At 43.6% G+C, this 23,275-nt stretch overlaps 1 pseudogene; it reads right to left on the reverse strand.

Annotated features, from left to right (window-relative positions):
* The window catches only part of LOC133380033 (cytochrome P450 2C31-like), a 55,840-nt pseudogene that overhangs the window by 27,159 nt on the left and 5,406 nt on the right, over positions 1-23,275 (reverse strand).

The following is a 23,275-nucleotide window of genomic DNA, read 5'->3' on the forward strand; positions in this document are numbered from 1 at the left end:
TGCTGGCATCTTCTTGGCCCTGGCGGTACCTTTTCTGATCTGCGGTATGCACTCCAGCTGAGCTTCTAATATAGTGTTTTTAAACAACTTCCAAGCATTTTCGAGTGATGTGACCCTCTGGACTTTGTTTTTCAGCTTTCTTTTTACCAATCCCCTCATTTTTGTGAAGTTTCCTCTTTTGAAGTCAAATGTGACCGTGTTCGATTTTCTTGGCAATTGGCCATTTACATGTATGTTTAATTTAATAGCACTATGGTCACTGCTCCCAATCGGTTCGACAACACTTACATCTCGCACCAGGTCCCGGTCCCCACTGAGGATTAAGTCCAGGGTTGCCATCCCTCTGGTCGGTTCCATGACCAACTGGTCTAGGGCATAGTCATTTAGAATATCTAGAAATTTTGCTTCTTTGTCATGGCTGGAACACATGTGCGGCCAGTCTATGTCCGGTCTATGAAATTATTCATTCATTTGAAAACATTTATAAACCACTTAATATTTTAAAAATCTCTAAATGGTATTTAATATAAAATCGAACAATATCATTAAAACAAAAATACATTTTAAAACTAATAAAAAGGTGGTATAAAAACAAATAAAACAGTAACGCAGGGGATTCAAACACATAAACAGGATCCGATCTTCTGGAAAAGCCTGGTGAAAAGGATAAGGTAATCATGTCCATTCATTTCAATAGGTCTACTCAGAGTAAAACTTAGATACAATCTGTTGACTACATAGAGTCTCAAAACATTGTTTCAATCCCTAAGTCCTCAGTATGGGATACAGACAGTAAACAAGGTCAGAAAGTAAAGATTGCAAAGCCAGCAGGTCGCTTTGAGCAAAAGAATTTTACAAAGGTCAGGAAGGCATATCTGAACAAGGTGAAAGGATAGTAGAATAAAAGTGAATCAGGGAAGATCATAAAAGCTTCTGACATGAGAATGAATCAAAAAATAGTAAAAAAAAAAAAAAAGGAGGGGGGAGGTAAATTAAACCCATATTTCTCTCAAATGTCCAAACATACAATCCAGCTATTTCAGTCCACGCACACACCCCAGGGGTGAATTTGGGTTGGCTGAGGGAAAATAGTTACTTCTCAATTTGGGGTGAAATAGTTCACCTTATTTCCAAGGCAATCTGATAGGAACAGGTGAGGGTGAATGGAGGTTTCTTCTCAGGCTCCCTAGTGCATGGGCAGCTGGTATTACATTAATTTAGATACCAGAGGAAGGGAGGGAAGCATAAGCCTCCAATGGAAGACCTTGCCACTCCTGCTGTGTCTGCCCTATCAAGAGGTACGCTTAAGACAATGGAAAGAGATGGCAGGGCATGGAGGGAATGTCATCTGGAGAAGAACTCTCATGGACATAATGCTCACTTTGACTTCAAGGTAAAGAGTTTGTTTAAATTTTAATTTATTAAATATATGCCCTGTTTCCAGAGCTTGGAAAAGTTACTTTTTTGAACTACAACTCCCATCAGCCCAATCCAGTGGCCATGCTGACTGGGGCTGATGGGAGTTGTAGTTCAAAAAAGTAACTTTTCCAAGCTCTGCCTGTTTCAAGACAGTTCACATTAAAATGGTAAAATACATAAATACAAGAACTGTGTAAATGCCACAGAAGTAAGAACAGCAAATGAAAAAGAACAAGGAAAAACACAGCAGGACAAAACCACATTGCCTCAAGAGTTTAATGCAGGGTATACGCGTTTGTTTTTAAGCCTGGAGAAATAAAAAGTTCTTTGCCTGGTGCCAGACAGTCCTCTTTAGGAAATGCCTTTTTGGGAAAAAGCATTCTGAAGTACCATAACTGAGAAGGCTCTCTCCCCAGCCACTGCCTACTTTACCTCAAGAGAACAGGAGTAATTAGAGGGGAGCCTATGATGACAACCTCAGTGTTTGGGTGGACTTATATGGGAGAAGGCTGTCCAATAATTACTTGTTCCCAAACTGTGAAAGGCTTTAAAGGTATGCACCACCACTTTGAAGTGAGCTCAGAAATGGACTAGGAACCAATGAAGTTGTTTCAGCACAGGCAACATAAGATCCCAGTTAGCAGCCTAGCCTCACGCATCTAGCAGCTATACTTTGAGCTAAGTGTAGCTTCCAGATTGCCTTCAAAAACAGCCCAGTGTACAACACATTGCAGACATCCACCCTGGAGGTTTCCAGTGCATCTATAATGATGGTTAAGTTCTCTCTTTCCAGAAGGGGCCAGAGCCAGCACGCTAGCCTCAGCCAGTGAAAATTGCACCAGGCCACTGAAGTCTCCATTTCAAAGAAGGGCCTGTGAGCAACCCCAAACTCCAAATTCAGTTGCCCTCATCCAGTCCATAACTAGTTCCAGACACTGGTTCAGCATCCCAACCGCTCCCTGACTCAGATATAAGTGAGAAACTGAGCTGCCAAAATTTGTGTCCTTCCGAGCCTAGAAATGATAAGCTTCAGGTGCAATTCATATACCCCCTTGGTCTGGGAGCATGTCCCATTGCTGAACTCAGTGGGACTTACTTCTGAGTAGACATGTAGAGGACTGCATTGCCAGTGACATAGTTCAAACTGGACATCTGCAAGCCACCAAAGTTTTCTCTTTTTGTTTGTAGAATTATGAAGTATTTGGCTGCCGTTTTAGAGGGAGGAAAGATTTTATCCACAGCAACACAGCCTTATCAAACCAAAAACCCACAAGTTGGAATGTCTCAAGAGTTTTGAACTCTACATTTATTCTGCTTTGAAGGAGTTTTGATCCCTTTCCTCAACCAGGTGCTCTGCATGTGCCTGAAGAGGAGTCTGAGTGAGTTATGCAGAGGTCCTTATGGAAAGGCTGCAAGAATCTTTGGTTCAAGATGAAGAGAGATTAAAGGATCAGGATCAGAACCCTTTCTCTTCATCACATTACAATTCCAATTTCTTTGCCTGCTAACATGACTCAGGTGGCTGCTTAGGGGTCCAAAAGACAGGAACTGTACAATAGGGATGTGCATCAGCTCTGGGCGCTTCCTGAACCGGAAGAATAGGGATTATTAAAGCAAGGTTTTCACAACCCCGAGTTGGACTGCTTGTTAACAAGGACTCCCTAAAGTCCCAAGTCGGTGTTGTTGTTGAGAGTGAGTCGGAGTTCTGAGGCAATTAGTAAGAAGTCAAGTACATAACAGAATATAGATGAAACCATACGCTTGTGAAACATTCCTTAAGTAATCTTGTTATTTCTAATTCTTAATAAATATTTCTTGGTTAAACAAAAACCTGATTCTTTCAGCTGGGAAACACAAACCAGAGGGGATAGCAAGTAACCAAGGCTGAACAGTTGTATCAAATGGTGGCAGCGGCGGAGGAAAAGATATTGTATCCAGTATCACAGAGAAACCCAGGGCTGTATGTTTCAGTGCAAGAGGCTGCAGGGGGGTTTGGGAATTACCTATACCCATAGACACAAGGTATCGAGATAGCCTGGCGGGACTAAGGCACAGTCTAAAGGTTATAAGAGATACAGAATGTGGGGTAGTAAGGCCTAGCAGGGGGATCTATTGAAATCTGTGCTAGAGCTGTAAAGGGTAAGAATAATAAATTAATAATAAATTTTAATTTCTGTGTCGCCTATCTGGCCTATGGCCACTCTAGGCGATGTACAACAGTTAAAACACAGCATAATAAAATACCATAGTACAATATAAAAACAGTATAAAACAATACAGCATACAATACAGTAGGAGGCAATTCAATCTAGTAATTAACCCTCCCCGGAAATCCCGAAGGCCTGTTGAAAGAGCCAGGTCTTTAAGGCTTTACGAAATGTATTTAGGGAAGAGGCGTGCCATAGATCTTGTGGGAGGGAGTTCCAGAGGGTGGGGGCCGCCACTGAGAATGCCCTCTCTCTAGTACCCGCCAATCTGGCTGTTTTTGTCAGTGGGATTGAGAGAAGGCCCTGTGTAGCTGATCTTGTCGGGCGGCATAATTGGTGGCGTTGCAGGCGCTCCGTAAGATAAACTGGGCCGAGACCGTATAGGGATTTAAAGGTTAATACCAACACCTTGAATTGGGCCTGGAAAACAACTGGAAGCCAGTGTAGATCGAACAACACTGGTGTGATGTGATCCCGGTGGCGACTGTTCGTAAGTAGTCGAGCCGCCGCATTTTGTATAAGTTGTAGTTTCCGGACCGTTTTCAAGGGTAACCCCACGTAGAGCGCATTACAGTAATCCAAACGAGAGGTGACCAGGGCATGTACTACCATTGGGAGCTGATGAACAGGAAGGTAGGGTTGCAGCCTTCGTATGAGGTGTAGTTGATACCAGGCTGCCCGGATCACTGCCGAAATCTGAGCCTCCATGGACCGCCTGGAATCAAGCACAACCCCAAGGCTGCGGACCTGGTCCTTCAGGGGTAAACTCACCCCATTGAACTTCAAGTCAACTTCTCCCAACCTTCCTTTGTCCCCCACCAGCAGCACCTCGGTCTTATCAGGGTTCAGTTTCAGCTTGTTCCTTCCCATCCATCCACTCACGGATTCCAGGCACTTGGACAAGGTCTCCACAGCCGACTCTGGTGAAGATTTAAATGAGAGATAGAGCTGAGTGTCATCTGCATATTGATGACACTGCAGCCCAAATCTCCTAATGATTGCCCCCAGCGGCTTCATATAGATGTTAAATAGCATGGGAGAGAGGATAGAACCCTGTGGCACACCACAATTGAGAGGCCAAGGGTCTGAAACCTCCTCCCCCAATGCTACCTGTTGAAACCTATCGGAGAGGAAGGAATGGAACCACTGCAATACAGTACCTCCAATTCCCAATCCCTCCAGGCGATGTAAAAGGATACTGTGGTCGACAGTATCAAAAGCCGCTGAGAGATCGAGGAGGACAAGAAAGAAGAATTCTCCCCTATCTAATGCCCTCCTCAAATCATCTACCAGAGCGACCAAGGCTGTTACAGTTCCATGACCAGTCCTGAAACCCGATTGGTATGGATCCAAGTAATCCGTTTCATCCAAGTGTGCCGACAACCTGAAGAAAACCTGACGTTCCTGTCTGCTGGTAGCCACAAGTGAGAGCTTCACAGGTGGTGCCGGGGGAGGACATCACATGCAAAAACAGTTTGACAGGTATTTAAAAACATTCAAAATAATAAAACCAACAATGAGTTAAAAACAGATAAAAAACATAATAGCTTCTACATGCCTTGGTAGGCTTGCCTAAACAAAAATGTTTTTAGCAGGTGTCAAAATGTGTACAATGAAGGCACCTGCCTAATGGCAGGGAGTTCCAAAGAGTAGGTACTGCCACACTAAAGGACTGATTTCTTACAAGAGCAGAACAAGTACTATGTGGCACCCGTAGCATGGAAAGCACAACTTGAACTTGTCCTGGTAGCAAATCAGCAACCAGTGCAGATTTAACAGCAGAGGTATTATGTGCTGATAGGGTCTCACTCTTGCCAGCAGTCATGCCGCAGCATTCTGCACTAACTGCAGCACCTGGGTCAGGTTGTGCTGCATGGGGATTTGTGTGACCTTGGCTGACTGTCTGACAGGGTTTTTTTAGTTTTAGTTAGGATCCTTGACTGTTTGTGAGATGCTGAGGTTTCTGTCTTACTCATAGGAATTTTGTTGTGGTTGGTATGGTATTGCATTTAGGAAATCATCACTGTCTTTTGTTTTTCTTTTTCTATTTGCATTTCACTTACCTCTGACCTTACCTCCTTACATCCATAGAAGCAACAACAGTGGTTCCATATGGTCAGCTCAACCCCCTTAAACCCACTGATGATGCATCTTGTTGGTTTCATGACTGTTTGTTTCTTGCCCAATAGTGGTAAAAGAGAAGTCACATACTGGGAAGTGTGGCTTCAGTTGTTGTTGTTCCCAATCTACTGCCTGTGAAGGTATATCAAACCATGTGTGTTTTCTCTCTGTCAGTTACTCTCTGGAATTGGGTTAGCTGTCAAAGTGAGTTTATAGCAGCCCACAGAGTAGGCAGGAAAGAGCGGAAAATCTTCTTAACTCTTACTTATTTCTCAAACACCTCTTTGCAGTGAAAAGGGTCAAGTCTGTAAAGAAGTTTGGAGCAGCCATGTTAAAAGGCAGACAGGGCATTCCACGCAGGGGGTGGCCAACCCTGCTTTAATATTGATATATTTGCAGAGGATCCTAGTCAAGCCTTACCAACAGCAGAATCCTAACCACATCTACTCAGAAGTAAGTCCTATTAAGTTCTAGGGGGCTTAGGCCCTTAGTAAGTGTGTTTAGAACTGCAGCCTTCAGGGGCATCCATCTTTACTCCTGAGTGCTCCCATCTAACATCTCCACAACACTAGGCTCCTTTCTTCCTACGATGGCCTTCTGGTGACTGGCCTGGCCTGAGGGCACTGAAATCCTTCTTGCCAGAAGTAAGCAGGCTATATTAAATGTTCCTTATCCAAGCTCTCTAAGCAGGTGAGAAGAAAGGATCCCATCATTTCAGCTGGACCTAGAAACACCCTCATTTAGCTAAGATTTCTATCTTAATCTCCAATCAGAGAATTTTTTTTGTTTGAATGGTATGCTCCAATCAACTGTGGTTGATGCTTAATGTATCATGCTTACTGACATCATTTGGGCCCACCCCCATGACATCACTCGGGCCCGCCCCTGAAATCTCAGGGTTTAGGATGCTTCTGACCTGGCAACCTTATCTGGAGGCCTTTCCTTTCCTGTTTTTCCCCCTGTGAATTGTGAAGCCCAAAGCCATTCCAACCCCTTCTAATTTCTGCGATCACTCGGAGAGAGAAGGGGCTGCGGGCCGCACCGGGTGACACCAACCCTAGTGATGCCACTGATTTCTATGTGTGGTTTGAGGGGAGAGAATGCTATAAATTTTTTACATTATGTTTTATTTATGCCATGTTTTATTGTATATCACCATGACACTTGAAGACTGTTGGGGATGCTCATTCATTTTTATGCATAAATATCCTGGAAGTGGAAGAAGATCCTCCAGTTCACATCAACTTACCAGTCCTGAGGAACTGTGAAAGAAGCCCATGCGGTTTTCCAAAATGTGCTGGTGCTCTAATAAGGTCTTATCTTTGTAGTCAAACTGACTCCCAAAGACAATGGACCAGACCACAACATTTGTAATGCTTTCTGATAGATCAAAGGATCCCCTTGCAGGAACAACAGGACACAATGAGAAGGTATGGCAAAATAAATCCCCTATACAAAATCAAAGCTAAAAACTCTACACGTATTCTGAGGTACTGAATAGCCTTGAGAATAAAATAAATTAAATCATTAAATGTGAACATGTGACAGCCAAGGAACCCTTCCACTTCAGGTCCTGTTGTTCCTCTCTGAAATCTTCTCAGACATTTCCCAGCTATTCTCTGCAGTACAATTTCAGTTTTTTAACCATGTTAAAAATAGCAGAAATGAAGAAAATATGCATGAAATTAAGCCAAAGGGTTTTCTAATCTTTATGCACTGAAGGGCCCCTCCCAAATCCAATGAATAGTTTTGGGAGGTATGATCTAGGGATGGGATCCATTGGCCAGTGTTGGTTCGAAAGCATTCCGACAATGTAACAGGCTGGCAGCGATTCAAGTTTGTTCTTTGTCTGCAAGCTGCTGCTTTTACTGATCCTTTTTTTTCCCTTGGAAAAAATACTGATGTTAATATCGATATTTTTAAAGGAAACACTGATATTTTTAAAGAAAATATTGATAAAAATGTCAATATTATCAATATTTCAGATGTGGATTTGAAAAAAATAATCCAAAAATACCCGCAGAAAAATCACTACAAATCTAATCACAACTATAGCAAATAAGCAAATTATTGGAAAATTCAGTACCAAATCCGAACTGGGCAGAATTCAGCACATCCCTAGTATGGACAGATTGCCACAAATTCCAGCAGGGGTACTGGAACAGAGGTGAAGGGAGATCCGTCTTAAGAATCCTATATACTAAACAGCAAACTCATTCTCTGGATGCCAGTCCTTAATGTGGCCAAAACCGCTTGATCCATGCACCAGAATAATCAAGGTTTGGAGAAGTACTAAAAATTGGGGGGGGGAAGGACCTAGGTGTGTGTAATGAGGGGCAGGGGATTACCCAAAACAGCTTAATGAGGACCGAGCATGCTCAGTGGCCATGGAATACTGACTGACTGTTGGGGGGGGAGTGAAAAACCAGGAGCAGGGGAAAAGGAATGGCATATTCTGGAAAAGGGCATGGAAGGATGGATGGAACCCTGAACAGGGGTACGCCACACTGTCTGCAACATTTTGTTGCAGGTCCCCCTTGTTATATACTAATAAACAACATCCAGGACAATGGAAATGGATTGCTGCCCCTGACCCCCACCCCCCACCCTCCACACACACTTTAATCATGCCTGGAACACCTGTGAGCATCTTCTCCCAGCCCTGTTCCCAGTGACTGCAATATCCTGGTAGACATACCTTTTGCCAAGCCAGGGCAACCTGTGCCAAGAAAATTGAAGGGTAGGAAAATGAAGTGCTGTGTTATTGTCACAAAGTAATGAAGCAGAAAGACAAGGAAAGCCTACACACTAGGAGTTTTCTCTGGAATTGTCATACTTTATTCATTCACTTTTTTCTGGAGCATCAATGAATTGTCATCTGACTATTGTTCTCCTGTGCTTTTCCTGTGATTCTTCTGACTTGTTTGCAGACCACAGAAAGCCACCTTTTTTGTTAAAAAAACAACAGCAGCGTAATCTCCACAGGTGCAGATTCCCTTAGCGTTACTCATACATCTTTTTAAAATAAATAAAGTCATGATTTTCACATGTGCAGTGATGTATGTGCGGAGCTGGACTCTATTACCAGTTCTCTGTTTTGGCACTCCTTCACCATTTATTAATTTTCTGGACAGAGCCATTTATCAATATGTTTATTTTTTAATCAGTCTTTCAATCTATATTTTATGCCTTCCTGTTGATACCTCGGCACGTTTCCCCTTCCCCTGCATCCTCCTGCACGGGGTAAACAGAAGCAGCCAAGTTTTACTGGGGAGACCTTGTAAGTGGCCTTTTTGGGGCCTGGCGTAATGGATGATCCTATTCTAATTCCCAGTTAAAATAATTAGCAATGGCCAAACTCTCCTCAGGAACAACTCAGATTAGGATCTACAATGTCACCCTGGGCTCATGCTGGGAGGAAGGACAGGATATAAATCAAATAATAAATCAGTAAATGAATAAATAAATGTTGAGTGCTAATCCAGCTAGTTATTGCTTGCCCCAATCCATAAATCCCTCAATCTCATTATCTGAAGGCTGCTGCTACTTCACCATCTCACTTCCCCCAACTTCTCATTCCCTGCGGCAGGCAGCATTCCACCTCCTCTCCCCCACCCCACCCCCTTCCTTTTTCTCAACTCCTCATCATCACTGGAAGGGAGGAAGTCCTCTCTCACACTCCTTCCTCTTTGGCAGAGGCAACACTTCTATAATGGTGTTAGGCTCCAGGGAGGGGGGGGTAAATCTGTCTGCATGCCTGCCTCTGTCTCTCCCCCTCCCCCCCCCACTCCATGTCATAGGAGTAGCAGTCAGGTTTGGGTGTGTGTGTGTTTGTGTATGTAGTTATCCAGTTTTGATTCCAAACAAGGACTCCGGGGGCTGAAATGCTCATATTATTTTGAAGGTGGGCATTTCCTTAGATATAAAGATGGCTCAAGAGAACCTTCTTCCACCAGGCAAAGAGCTTCCTCTCAGACATTGCTCTCTTCCTCATTCCAAAGTACGACAGAGTGGAAATTGTGAACTTGCGCAGCTCCCTCCATTTTGTCTCATCTGTGATGCTGAATCCTGAAACCAAGGAACAGGAGATCATTTTCTCAGTTCTCAACACAACAGGAATTGACAGGAAGTTTCTATCCACAAGAGAGGTTCTGGTGCTTTTCCATTTGAATGATATTCTCTTTGGGGTGACAGTATCCCACAATGAGAGGTTTTGATTCTCTCAAAGATCACAAAGATGAGAACGTGTGTGATTTGTCTACAAGACTGCTATGTTTTAGAAAATAAGTTTTCTCTTGTTCAGTATTACATTAGGGGTAAAATGCAGGCCAGAATGAGACAAGATGTCACCAGGTTGTGCATTATGCGCAGAGGAAGCAGAGCAAGACAGAGTCACACATACTGGTGGTCATTGGGACTGGTAGGGCAGAAGGCAGGAAAACCAACAGGAGGCAGAGCTAGAAGAGGTAGAGCTAGCCAATGACAGGCAATTCTAGTTTTCTCCCCATCCTTCACCCTGTTGAGTTCTAGAAGGGCAATGCTGAGACTAAGGAGGAGGAAGCTGGCCCCTAATGCCACCCTCCTGGACTGGCTGGAAGTAGGAAGGCAGACCAGTGAGGGCTGGCTGAGGGCAGAATGAAGTTGGTGGAGCAGTGCCCTCTTTGCCCTAATGGACCAGCCTCCACTATTTGTGCCCAAACTAGGCATGACTAAGATCTCCCATGTTTTTTATAAGTACAAATAACTGCAACCAGCAGCGAGGGGATTCAGATTGGAAGCCTGTATCTTTTCCTCTGTGGGGCAAAGAACAATTTGGGGGGGGCAGCCATGTTGATGGCATTGGGGAAAGGGTTACCCCCACCAATGGAGCCATGATCCTGATCTGATCACCTCCCAGATTTCTATTTTTAAGTGGAAGTTCCTAATCACAGTTCTCCTGCCTCAGGTCCACTTGGTGCAGAGAGACCTGGAACTGGGATCCGCATCTCAAATCAAATCAAAGAGAAAACAAAATGAAACAAGAACTAAGAAGGAAAGGAAAGGGGACCCTCTTTGGCCCTTGGCGGCGATGGGATGACACCCACTAAAATCTTATTTATTTATGTATTGCATTTATATACCGCCCAATAGCCGAAGCTCTCTGGGCGGTTTACAGCAATTAAAAACATTAAAAACAAATATACAAATTTAAAAACACAAAAAAATTTTAAAAAACAATTTAAAAAATTTAAAAACTATTTAAAAACTCTTCACCACGATCCACCAAAGACTCTTTCACTGCCTCATATCCACAGAGCATGACCAGAGGCTTTAGTTCCATCCAGACAGGTAAGACAGAGACATATTTCTCAACCAGCTGAAAGGAGAATCTAAGACAGGAATGCTTTTGCATGCTCTTTTCTCAAGACATTATACACAGAAAGTTCATCCTTTATCTGTTCTGCAGGGATGTATACAGGGTGACAGGAGGGGTGCAGTTGTTGGGGGGGAGCAAAAGTGAGGGTAGAGAAAAATCAAGGAAAAATTACTCTGCATAAGCACACAGGCACTGTTCTCATTTATAAAGGTTTTCATATATGTTTAAATTTTTATCCTTTCTTCTCTTATCTGTGATCATACTTCAAAATTGTCTTTATTCCTACTGTAGCCTGTGCTAAGCCAGGGGCGTCACTACCGGGGTGCGGAGGGTGCAGACCGCACCTGGGTGACACCCTGGGGGGTGACACCCAGAGCCGCCCCGCCCCACGCCGTTGCCCAGGAAAGGAGCCGAGAAGCACTCCGGGTCAGAAGGGCGGGCGAGACTGAAAGCAGGCGCCTGCTCGCTGACGGTGAAGCCAGGACGGGCCTTCCACCGCCAGCCTGGAGCGCGTGGTGAGTGCGTGCGCACACGCACACGCAAAAACAGTCACCCCCGTCCATGCACCTGGGAGGGCACGCGCCGGAGGTCCGCACCCCCCCACACTCCTGCTAGTGACGCCGCTGTGCTAAGCTCTCATTAAGTTGCTCGTTTAGTTGAGGAGGCAACACCAAGTTAGACTGTAGGGTATTAAATTATTTCCTGGCAGTGGAGAAATGAGTACAGTGTATCTGAGCATATGCAGAGTGATTTTTCTCAATAGTTCAATTAGTTGGGTCGAAACAACCACAGCAAGCTAAACTCCAGTCCTACAAATCTGCTCAGAAGCCAGTCTTGGCTTACTCTCAGGTAAATGAGTCTAGAATAGCATTTCTGTAATAATCGGATTTACCATCAGATTAATTATTATTTCTGATATTCTTTATCTTTGCGAAGATAATTTTGAAGTAGCAACTCTCTGAGCCTGGTTTCTGATTCATTCTTCTCTCCCCCCCCCGATTCCTTTTTTAAAAAATTCGCTTTGAGATCATCAGTAGTGTGAGTGATATTTTTATCCATCTTCTTTCAATGCGAGCTTTTCAAATGTAGGGTAGGGATGGGGGAGGAATTCAATTCAGCCCACATTTAAAAGTACCTAATTTGCACTTTCTGAAAAAGGTGTGAACTGAAAAACAGCCATCCAAAATTAGCTCATCTCCAAATTTTGCAGTGTAGTTCTCCAGCCAAGGAACGTGTACAAAAATGCATACACAAAGGCAAAGTGTGGACAGAAATGCTTAGGTATGTGGAAATTACAAAAATGCATTATAGTCTGTGAAATTGCTTTGCAAAAATGTGTATATTAAGCAAAATTGCATACAGAAATGTGTATATTAGGAGAAAATCAAACTATAATGCCGATGAATTTTTTTGGGGATATATTTTTTTTTTTTTGCAAACTGATGAGGAAATGTGGAGAACTAAACTTCAGATGAAAAAAATGAGAAACTTAAATTGACAGGTTCTTCCATCCCTAACTCAGGGTTATTATAACAATGAACAGTGAATTCATACATAATGTCGATTCACAATTCAACAGGGCTTACTCCCAGCTTACTCCCAATTGCAGCCTAAAGCTATAGTCCTACACCCACTTACCTGGGAGTAAACGCCACTGAACTCAATTGGACTTACTTTTGAATCTGTATTGCAATGTATGGAGTGATACTGCTGTTTCTCCAACTAGTTCAGGGTACATTATCAGAGAATGCATTGTCAGACTTCTGCAGGCTTGCCTCAATGTAAAATGAAATTAATTCATTAAAGCTTCAGGACTGTAATCATTTGCAGTGAATGCAATCAAATATGAAAACCCTATTCATAGGGTCGCCATAAGTCAGAATCAACTTGAAGGCAGTACAACAACAACAAAAAGACAGATCGCAGATATGTCCATTTAAACTTGAAAGGAATGGTAAACATATCCAAAGTGCAGAAGAATCCAAATAACGATAGCTTTTTAAAATAAAAAATAAAAAGAAATGCTAGCTTCAAATCACTGATAAAAAAGCAGATATAAATATTTTAAATAAAGAAGAAGAAAATCCTCCCCTCCCTCTGTATTTACCTGCTGCCTGATGAAGTCCTTGGAACTTGGACACTGCCTCTGCCGTTATGGTCAAAATGCATGCAGAAAGCATCTGAGCTGGGTTCTTGCTTCCAGAGGGAAAGATCCAAGTAGGTGAGACAATGACAGATCAAAAAGTGGCCCCAGACAAGCTGACAGAAGGAGTTTCCCTGTGCTGCAGAAGGGAGGGAGACTTGGCCCCAGGATTGTGACAGGGAAGCAAATGAGGGATGGTCTGTAGCACCTGCTTTACATTCAAAACGTCCGGAGTTCAAACCTTGGCATCTGCAAGTAGGCCTGGAAGCATCCGCCTGAAACCCTGGAGAGTCACGTAGATAACAAAGAGCCAGATGGAGGAATGGTCTAAGTCTGTATAAGGGAGCTTCCTATGTACCTAAAGCTCGGGGAAAAGTTTTTCCTTGTCTTTTGCTGCCACCTACTGGGATATTATGGAAAAACAAACCAGCCAATAACAATTAACTACTTGCTCAAGGGGAAAACTTGAGGAAATTACAGAAATCCATAGTCAGATCTTCCGTTTTATTTAAATTTTGATAAAAAGCACTCATTAGGGGCTTGATTTGGATTGGGCATACGATGATGGGGGAAGCTGGTTTAATCCTTCCCCCTGCGCTATTGTCTCGGGGAAAATGCCCCTTTAGCTTCTATATCCGTTAGGGGAAACTTAAATAGAGGCAAATGTTCCATTCCTGGGCAAGGTCCTTGAACGAGTGGTGGCAGGCCAGCTCCAGACCAATTATCTGGATCCATTTCAGTCGGGTTTCAGGCCTGGTTTTGGCACAGAAACAGCCTTGGTCGCCCTGTATGATGACCTCTGTCGGGAGAGAGACAGGGGGAGTGTGACTCTGTTGATTCTCCTTGATCTCTCAGCGGCTTTCGATACCATCAACCATGGTATCCTTCTGGGAAGACCGGCTGAGTTGGGAGTGGGAGGGACTGCATGGCAGTGGTTCTGCTCCTACTTGGCGGGTCGGCTCCAGAAGGTGGTGCTTGGGGAACACTGCTCAGCACCCTGGATTCTCCAGTATGGGATTCCACAGGGGTCAGTTCTGTCCCCCATGCTGTTCAACATCTACATGTGAAACCAATGGGTGCGGTCATCTGGAGTTTTGGAGTGCATTGCCATCAGTATGCTGATGACACGCAGCTATTTCTCCTTTTCATCTTCTTCAGGTGAGGCTGTCAATGTCCTGAACCAGTGCCTGGCTAATAAACTGGATGAGGGCTAATAAACTGAGGCTCAATCCAGACAAGACTGAGATGCTGTTAGTGGGTGGTTCTTCTGACTGGATGGTGGATGTCCAACCTGTCCTGGATGGGGTTGCACTCCCCCTGAAGGAACAGGTTTGTAGCTTGGGAGTTCTCCAAGAACCATCTCTGTCACTTGAGGCTCAGGTAGCCTCGGTGGCACGGAGTGCCTTCTACCAACTTCGGTTGGTGGCCCAGCTATGCCCCTATATGGACGGGGTTAACCTGGATTCAGTTCTCCATGCTCTGGTAACCTCCAAATTAGATTACTGCAATGCACTTTACATGGGGCTGCCTTTGAAGTCGGTTCGGAAAATGCAGCTTGTGCAAAATGCAGCAGCCAGATTGGTAACAGGGAACAGATGGTTCAAACATATAAAACCAATTCTGGCCCGCTTGCATTGGCTGCCTATATGTTTCCAAGCTCAATTCAACATGCTGGTTTTAACCTATAAAGCCTTACATGGCTTGGGACTACAATACCTGATGGAACGCCTCTCCCGACACAAACCCACCCGTCCACTACGCTCAACATCCAAGGCCCTCCTCTGGGTGCTTACTCCACGGGAAGCTGGGAGTCTGGCAACAAGGGAGAGGGCCTTCTCAGTGGTGGCCCCCAAATTATGGAATGATCTCACTAATGAGGTGCGCCTGGCACCAACTCTGTTATCTTTTTGGCGCCAGGTCAAGACTTTCCTCTTCTATGCATGTTAGCGTGTGTTTTTAAATTGCTTTTTAAAAATGTGTTTTTTAAAATTTGTTTATTTGTTTTTAATGTTTTTAATTGTTGTAAACCACCCAGAGAGCTTCGGCTATGGGGCGGTATATAAATGCAGTAAATAAATAAATAATAATAATAAATAAATGTGTCCGTGTTTTCCCTAGTGAAGCAAAAGTTGAATTGACATCATGAGAATAATGAATATAGGGAGCCCTGAAGACACTCTTTCAAAAAAAAAAAAACCCACACAACCTCCCCCCAATGTCCTAACAAGGCCCCTACACTAACTCTGACTATCACCTGGGGGTGTCAGAACTCCTATGGGGGTTAAAATAGACATATAATGATCCATCAACCCAACAGTCCGAGTCAGGGTTTTGCACCTCTGCCAGTTATTTGCTATTACCTATAGGCAAGCTGGATGAGGGACATTCTGAGACACTGCCACAGAGAGGTAAGGATGCAAAAGGTTAAATTGTAGTGGGGAGGGAAATCATTTGTAAGCCTACATCTGATGTTTGCTTCACTCAGACCCCAACCTGCTTTCTAATGTAGTGGCAAAAGTGAGTGACAATATCAGTGGCTGACCTTTGCTTAACCCCTTCCCAGTATCCAAAAGCAGGTCATGCAGTTGCAGCAATTTCTTAGATAAGATCCTGTTAATGTGCAACCAGGTTTCCTAAGGTGTCTTCAGCTTGGAATTAGCTACCTCAGTGATGTTCACGCTCTACTTCCTGCCAAGATGGGAAACAGAGATAATGGGTATCAGGAATTTTTCCAGGGGAAGGGGCAAAGTAAATACTCCAAATAAATAAATAAACATACTTACTAGCATCAGAGAACAAACCTGCCATTTCTGGTAACTGAGTGGTGGCAAGGCCTGGGTAGACCTGGACTCTGAGAAACTTGTATTTGTTGGGCATAAAGCACCAATGCATGTTACAAGTGACCTGAACCAGTGAGGGGCGATCGACAGAAAGGCAATCTATTCTTCCCTCTGCTGATTCCTCCTCTAAAGTGTCTGTTGTTTTTTCAGGCTTTGCTCCTCCTTTCCCTCCCTTCTCTTCCTGCCTTTGTTCTCAGTTAGTAATGACTGAGTGAAAGCCACGTGGCTGCTTTAGCATGTATGACTTTACCTCTTTGTAGTAATAAACCTTAAGTTTCTATATTTTTCAAGAACCATTCTTAACAGACCAGTAATTTCTGCACTCCACTGCAATATGTCTATCTGCCCAAAACTCTTAACAATACTAAAGGTCTATGCCTCCATTGCTTCTTAATGAGCCGGCCTTCTGGACCTGGTTATCCAGTAAATGTCTTTCCATTCACCACTGAAACCCTCAGATCTTTCCTTGACCCTGGACTACTTTGCAGGGCTGGTATAGCCCACACTTCGTCAGCCACATCTTGTCCTCTGCAATATGGTTTACCTGTAGCGGCACCAGCAGAGTAATTTTTTTAATGTTTACAGAAATCAGAAGAAACTAGCCTGCTCCCACCTTTCAGTGTGTTGAACGAAGTGACAGCAATGGCTGACATTTAGCAAAACAGTTCTAGCCAATTAGACAAAGAGAAGGTGGAACACCCATTATCTGGATGGTTGGGGTTGTATTCAAGGAGATTGCTCCCTCAACAGAATCCTTTCTGCTTCCCCGGTGGAATGATCCCCTCCCCACATACTGTTCTGGGGGCACTTCTGACACCCTGGACCAGATTTGGGAGGTGCAGAGGGCACACAGGGGGAGGAGAGGGGGGAAGTCCTATCACACTAGCAATAGTCCTTGTTACTGGATTCTGCTAGTGCAGCCATTTAGCCGAATGTGGCCCTTAGGTTTATTTTTAAGTCTTTTCTGCTGGTTTTCACTGGTGGAGAAGTGATGGCTGCCCTACTGAAAACAATTCAGGTTTCCAGGATTTTAGTGTAACTATGACTGGGGAGCACCATGTCAACTCAAAAGCAAAAGCTAGCAGCAAAGCCAGGAGTGCAGGATCTTTCTAACTGAGGTCTCATTTCATAAAAAATGTGATTTTTTTTCTGTCTCAAAACAAATGAGAAGAATAGTGCCTCCACATTTTTGTCTCGTATCTCAGGCATTACAAATGCTAGAAACTTGCTATTTTAAAAAAATGAAAGCTGGGAAACTGGGGGTTTTGGTTCACGAAGCTGGGAGGGGTAACTGTCCGACCCTTTGTGTGGACATCCATGAGTGAGACTTTTGGATTTCTTAACTCAGTTGTTACCTCTTGGGATCCTTTGTACCATGCACCAGTCGTGCTGTGTCAGCTAAAACAAGTATTGGAGCACTGTTCTTCAACTTTGGCTCCTCAGATGTTGTTGGACTAGAATCCCTATCATCCTTGGCCATTGGCTAAACTGGCTGGGGTTGATGGGAGTTGTAATCTCTGGGTACTCAAGGTTGAAGAACAGTGTATTAGTGCTCATTAGCTACTGGGCCAAGTTCAAGGTTCTGGTTTTGGTGTACAATGCCCTATACAGATTGGGACCAGAATACCTGAAAGTTCGTCATACCCCTTATATACCCAGTCGATCACAGGTGAGGACCTCCTGCAGATACCATCTTATCAGGAGGTCCGTTCTGCACAGCATAGGAAACGGACCTTTACTGTAGTGGCACCTACCCTTTGGAATTCCCTCCCCTTAAATATAAGACATGGTGCCATCTCTGTTATCTTTTTGGCTCCTACTGAAGACCTTCCTCTTTCAAAAAGTCTTTTAAGTAGAGACTTTATCCCAGTCTGTGTCTCTGTTGGAATTGCTTTTTAAGATGTTTTTAAAGATGTTTTAATATATCTTAAAGTCTGTTTTTAAGATGTTTTAGAGTGTTTTTAGTGTTTGCCACCCTGGCCTCCTTCTGGGAGGAAACATGGGATATAAATTTAATAAATAAATAAAATTAGAAGTTAGGGAGCAATGGCTTCCTTTAAGGGAGAGACAGGGGGAATGTGACCTTGTGGCTGCTGTTGCATCTCGCAATGGCCTTTGATACCATTGACCATGGTATCCTACTGGACTGGCTCCATGGGTTGGGAGTTGGGGGCACTGTTCCATGGTGGCTCTGCTTCTATTTGCATGGCCAGTCTCGGACAATAGCACTGGGGGGGTTATATGTCTGCCACCTGGCAGCTTAGTAGCCACAAGGCACTATTTTGTTCCCACTTTAACTTCTACGTGAATCTGCTGGGACTGGGCCAATCATCACACAGTGTTATCAGTATGCTGATGGCACCCAGAGCTATTTGTCTATGAAATCTGAGCTAGTAGAGGCCGTACACAAGCTGAACCAGTGCCTAGATGCAGTGGTGGGATGAAGGCCAACAGACTGCATCTAGATCCTGATTAAAAAAAAAAAGATGACTGTGGACAAGTGGTTCCCAGGTCCAAAAATTGGGGAGTTTTCCTGTTCTAGATGGAGTTGCACTCCCCCTGAAGGAACAGGGACCCAGTTTAGGGGTGCTCTTGGAAACATCTTTGTCCAGGGAGGCCCAGGTTGCCTCTGTAGCAAAGAGAACTTATCACCATCAGCTTCAACTGGTGCATCAACTGTGCTCCTTCCTGGACAGGGATCATCTGGCCACTGTGACACATGTACTGGTGACCTCACACGTAGAATATTATGAATAGTCTGGGGCTGCAGCGGATGCAAAATGCTGCAGGCCAGATGATGACTGGTGCTTACTGAGCGCATTATCACATCAGGGCTAAGGAAACTGCCTTATTTTATTTATTTATTTATTTTATTTTTATCCCGCCCTTCCTCCCAGCAGGATCCCAGGGCAGCAAACAAAGCACTAAAAACACTTTAAAACATCATAAAAACAGATCTTAAAATACATTAAAACAAAACAGCATTAAAAACATTTAAAAAAAACAACTTTAAAAAAGGTTAAAAACATTATTAAAAAACATGCAGCCTTGGCTGCCTATTAACCACTGAACCAATTTTAAGATCCTGTTACTTACATACAAAGCCTTAAACAACTCTGGACCAGGTTATCTGAAAGGTTGCATTTCCCTCCACTTCCCAGTAAAGGCATTAAGATCAACAAATGGAACCTGGTGAGTTGTGCCACCATGACCTAATGGTTATCAGCTTGTGGTAACAAGGAAGCAGGCTTTTTTACTGGTGGCACCAGTGTTGTGGAATGCTTTCCTTGCTGAAATATGGGTATTAGGATTCTACTGGCTCTTGAAGGCACACCTGTTTAGACAATTATTGCCCTCTCTTGTCTCGAATCTCTTGCTTTTATTGTTGGTTTAACTATTTTTAATTTTTATGCTGTTGTAATGGGCTTGTTTGGATCTTTTAATGTAGTTGTATTTTAATTATGGGGTAGCTGTATTTTTATAATTGGTTTCATTCTTGTTATTTTGCTGTTGGCTTTTGTTTGTGAACCAACTTGGTATTTCTTTTTGAAATGAGAGATGGTACATAAATTTGTGTAACAAGCAGCAGCAGCAACAGTAGGAGAGGAGCAGATTCTCTGCTGCATCCTAGGAACAGAGGAAGCTGCCTTATACTGAGTCAAACCATTGGTCTATCTAGCTCAGTACTGTCCACACTGATTGGCCGCAGCTCTCCAGGATTCGAGGCTGGGTGCATTCCCAGCCCTACCTGAAGATGCCAGAGATTGAACCTGGGACCTTCTGCATGCAAAGCAGTTGCTCTGCCACTGAGCTTTGCTGGCCAGGACAAGGTGGAAAGGCAGTTATTGCACCTATTTTGCTATGCCAGCTTCAGTAGAAGGCAGTACACACACCCCCACTGGACCAACTTTGGGTCCATTGCCAACCCTGCTTTTCCTCTGCTCTGCTGCCCTCGTTTCAGAGTCTTAGGCCAGCTATTATCAGTGGGAAAACCACTGGCAATAGCATGCACTCCATGTTTTTGGTGCGTACAGCAGGGCTCTGTGGCAGCACAACACACACACACACACACACACCACGGTGGTGGAACCCATCTGAAGGATGTCTCCACAAAATCCTAACCTTCCAGAAGCAAAGATCGGGAATTCAGATTGTTCTCCCTGTGTTAGATGATGGAACTGGCATTGCCCCTGTGTTCTTTGTTTTTGATAATAAAACCTAACTTCTATGCATTCTGATCTGCAGGAGTTCTAACCCAGGGGTGGGCAGAAGATGCATGGAATCTACTGGAGTGCAGGAACATAGGCAGCAGCCTTATACTGCATCAGACCATTGGTCCATCTAGTTCAGTGGTGTCTACTCTGACTGGCAGCAGCTCTCTAGGGTTTCAGAAAGCGGTCATTCCCAGCCCTACTTGAAGATGCTGGGAATTGAATCTGGGACCTTCTGCGTGCAACGTAGGTGATCTACCACGGAGCTACCGTCTGGGTATCACTGGATGATCTGCAATAGTTTCACAACAGCAGCACACACGCCCCTTCAAAAAGTAAGGGGTTAGAATCTCTGATCTGTAGCAACTGATATGACGATGTGTACTTGTATATAGAGTTCATCCCAGTATAGACAGATAGACTTGAGGGGCCCTGAGCGTCCTGTGGCACCAACAGGCACATATGAAGTGTAAACTGACAAAGAGTTTGTTCTTTTTGGTTTTTCCTTCTAGCTGTTTCAAGAGCATAAAACTGGCATTCTTTCAGGACTGTAACCCTGAGGTCCCCACAAACCATGCCTGCAGCCTCGGCTATGTCCCAGACTTCACAGATATCAAGAAGAACAATTGTTACAGCCTTTTCCAACCTGGTGCCTTTCAGATGTTTTGGACGACAACTCCCATCAGCTCTGGCCAGCAAAGACAATGAGCAGGAAGCAGCTCTGGATTGAGACTGCTGATCAGCCACCAGCAGGAAAGCAGCCAGCAAAGCTGAAAGCACGTAAGGCCATCTCCCTGCTGAAGCTAAGCAGGGTCAGGTCTGGTCAGTGCCTTGATGGGAGACGGCTTGGGAACCATATGTTTTGGGTTTCTATCATGAAAAGAAAGGCAGGGTATAAATGTAATAAATAAATAATAAATAAAATCCATTCTACTCAGTGCTAGGCAGAGGAAGCAGGCTCTTCCACCTTCTCAAACATGGATGGGCAACCCGTGGCCCTCAAGATGCGGTTGGACTCCAACTCCCATCAGCCTCAGACAGCATAGCCAATGGTCAGGGATGAGGGGAGTTGAGGTCTAACAATATCCGGAAGACCACAGGTTCCCCACCCATTAGAGAAGGCTGCTGTCAAAACAAAATAAAACTCCAAATGGGAACATCTGGAGGAAGCCTTGAATTTATTTATTTTATTTATTTAATTACGCTTTTAAACCGCCCTATAGCAACGAGCTCTCAGGGCGGTGTACAGCAAAATAAAACCACATTTAAAAAACGAACAAGTGTGGATTGAAGTCGTTAATTAGCTCAGGCTTGCAGCTGAATTTGTTATTGGCAAAAATGCCATTACAGCAGAATCTTCAGAGGAAGCACTTTTTAAAAGCAGTTGACAGAAAGCTGAATCTGAGGAGTCCACACAGAAGCAGCTGCTTGCATTTCAGGAGTGCAGTGGAAAACTCTTTACACTCCCTAAGGCTGTCAATAAATGCATGAGAAGAGAGTTAGTGGCCCAACACACTGACTTATCCCCTCCAGTGGCTGCATGCACAGCATTAACCTGAAGGGCCTTTGACACATACAGCTGTATAAATGTAGGTATGATTAAGCACCTTGGGTCAAGCAGAATTCCCAATAGCAAGGAAGAGTCCTAGATACATACAACCTGACACTGTATTTGACATTGTATTGTTCACCTGACATTTCAGATGTATGCTGTATAAATCAGGACTGAGGAACACAATGCCATCCAGTTGCTGTTGGACTCCAAGTCCCATCAGCCCCAGTCAGCATGGCGAATGGTCTGGGATGATGGGAATTGTAGTCCAGCTGCAGGTTTCCCTATCCTTGTTGTATATTAGGGATGGAATTCTCTCCTTTTATACGTTTCATTTTAAGTGTGGTCGTTAACGATTCCTGGTGGTTAACTATCCGATTCCTTTTTCCTCCAATATCTTTTCATTTTTCCAATCTCCTCTGATATATTTTTTTGCTTTGCAGAGAATTATTGATATTATAATCACTATTTATTCACGAGTCTCCACTGGTATTGATCTTTATTTTAAACTCTGTAATGATTGCCTCTTTACATTCCTTTTCAAGTGCACTGCAGGATTGATTAAGGCAGATAATAAAGTCGGTGTCTTTCCCTCTGCTGCTTACAATCAGCACCTCATTCTTCCTTGCTGGTTTCTGTCTGCCAGTTACAATCAACACTTCACTGACATCAGTGAAAAGGAATACACATTTGAAGAACTCACATAGAAAGTAGATCGGTAAAAATATCACTCACACTATCAATGATTTCAAAGCAAATTTTTAAAAAATGAATTGGAAAAAAGAAGAATGAATCAAAAACCAGGCATGGAAAGTTGCTACTTCAAAATTATCTCTGTAAAGACAGAGAATATATAAAAAAATTAATCCAATGGCAAATCCAATTACTGCAGAAACAGAGCTCATCACTACTGTGGATGCAACTGCCATAGGGGCAGCTTTTAAACAACTCTGACCTTTGGGTCAGATCTAAAAGAGAGCCGAATATGGGAGTGGGAATATTCCTGATGTGTCCAGTCCAACCAATAGAAATTGGAATCGCAGCATCTGAAGAAAGAGATACCAGTAACTGGCCAGCTGCTATAATTGTTTCTCTTGATGCTGAAAAAGCATTTGATAAGATTTATTGGCAATTTATTTTCGTTACTTTGGAAAAGCGTGAGTTTCCCCAAGAATTTAGAAAGTGGATTGGAATTTTATACCTCTATCCTAAATCGCAAGTAAGGACAAATGGAATTTTTTAGATCCATTTGATCTAGAGAAAGGTATAAGACAGGACTGCCCTCTTTCTCCAGTGATATTTGATCTATGTTTGGAGCCATGAAATTAGACACACGGGAGATTTATGGTTTTGAGCATGAGCAAGTGGAATTTAAACTAGCTTTGTACGCAGATGGCTTGCTACTATTGCTAAACCTGAAACATCC

Source organism: Rhineura floridana, chromosome 3 (genome assembly GCF_030035675.1).
Source record: "Rhineura floridana isolate rRhiFlo1 chromosome 3, rRhiFlo1.hap2, whole genome shotgun sequence".
Classification (NCBI taxonomy): domain Eukaryota; kingdom Metazoa; phylum Chordata; class Lepidosauria; order Squamata; family Rhineuridae; genus Rhineura; species Rhineura floridana.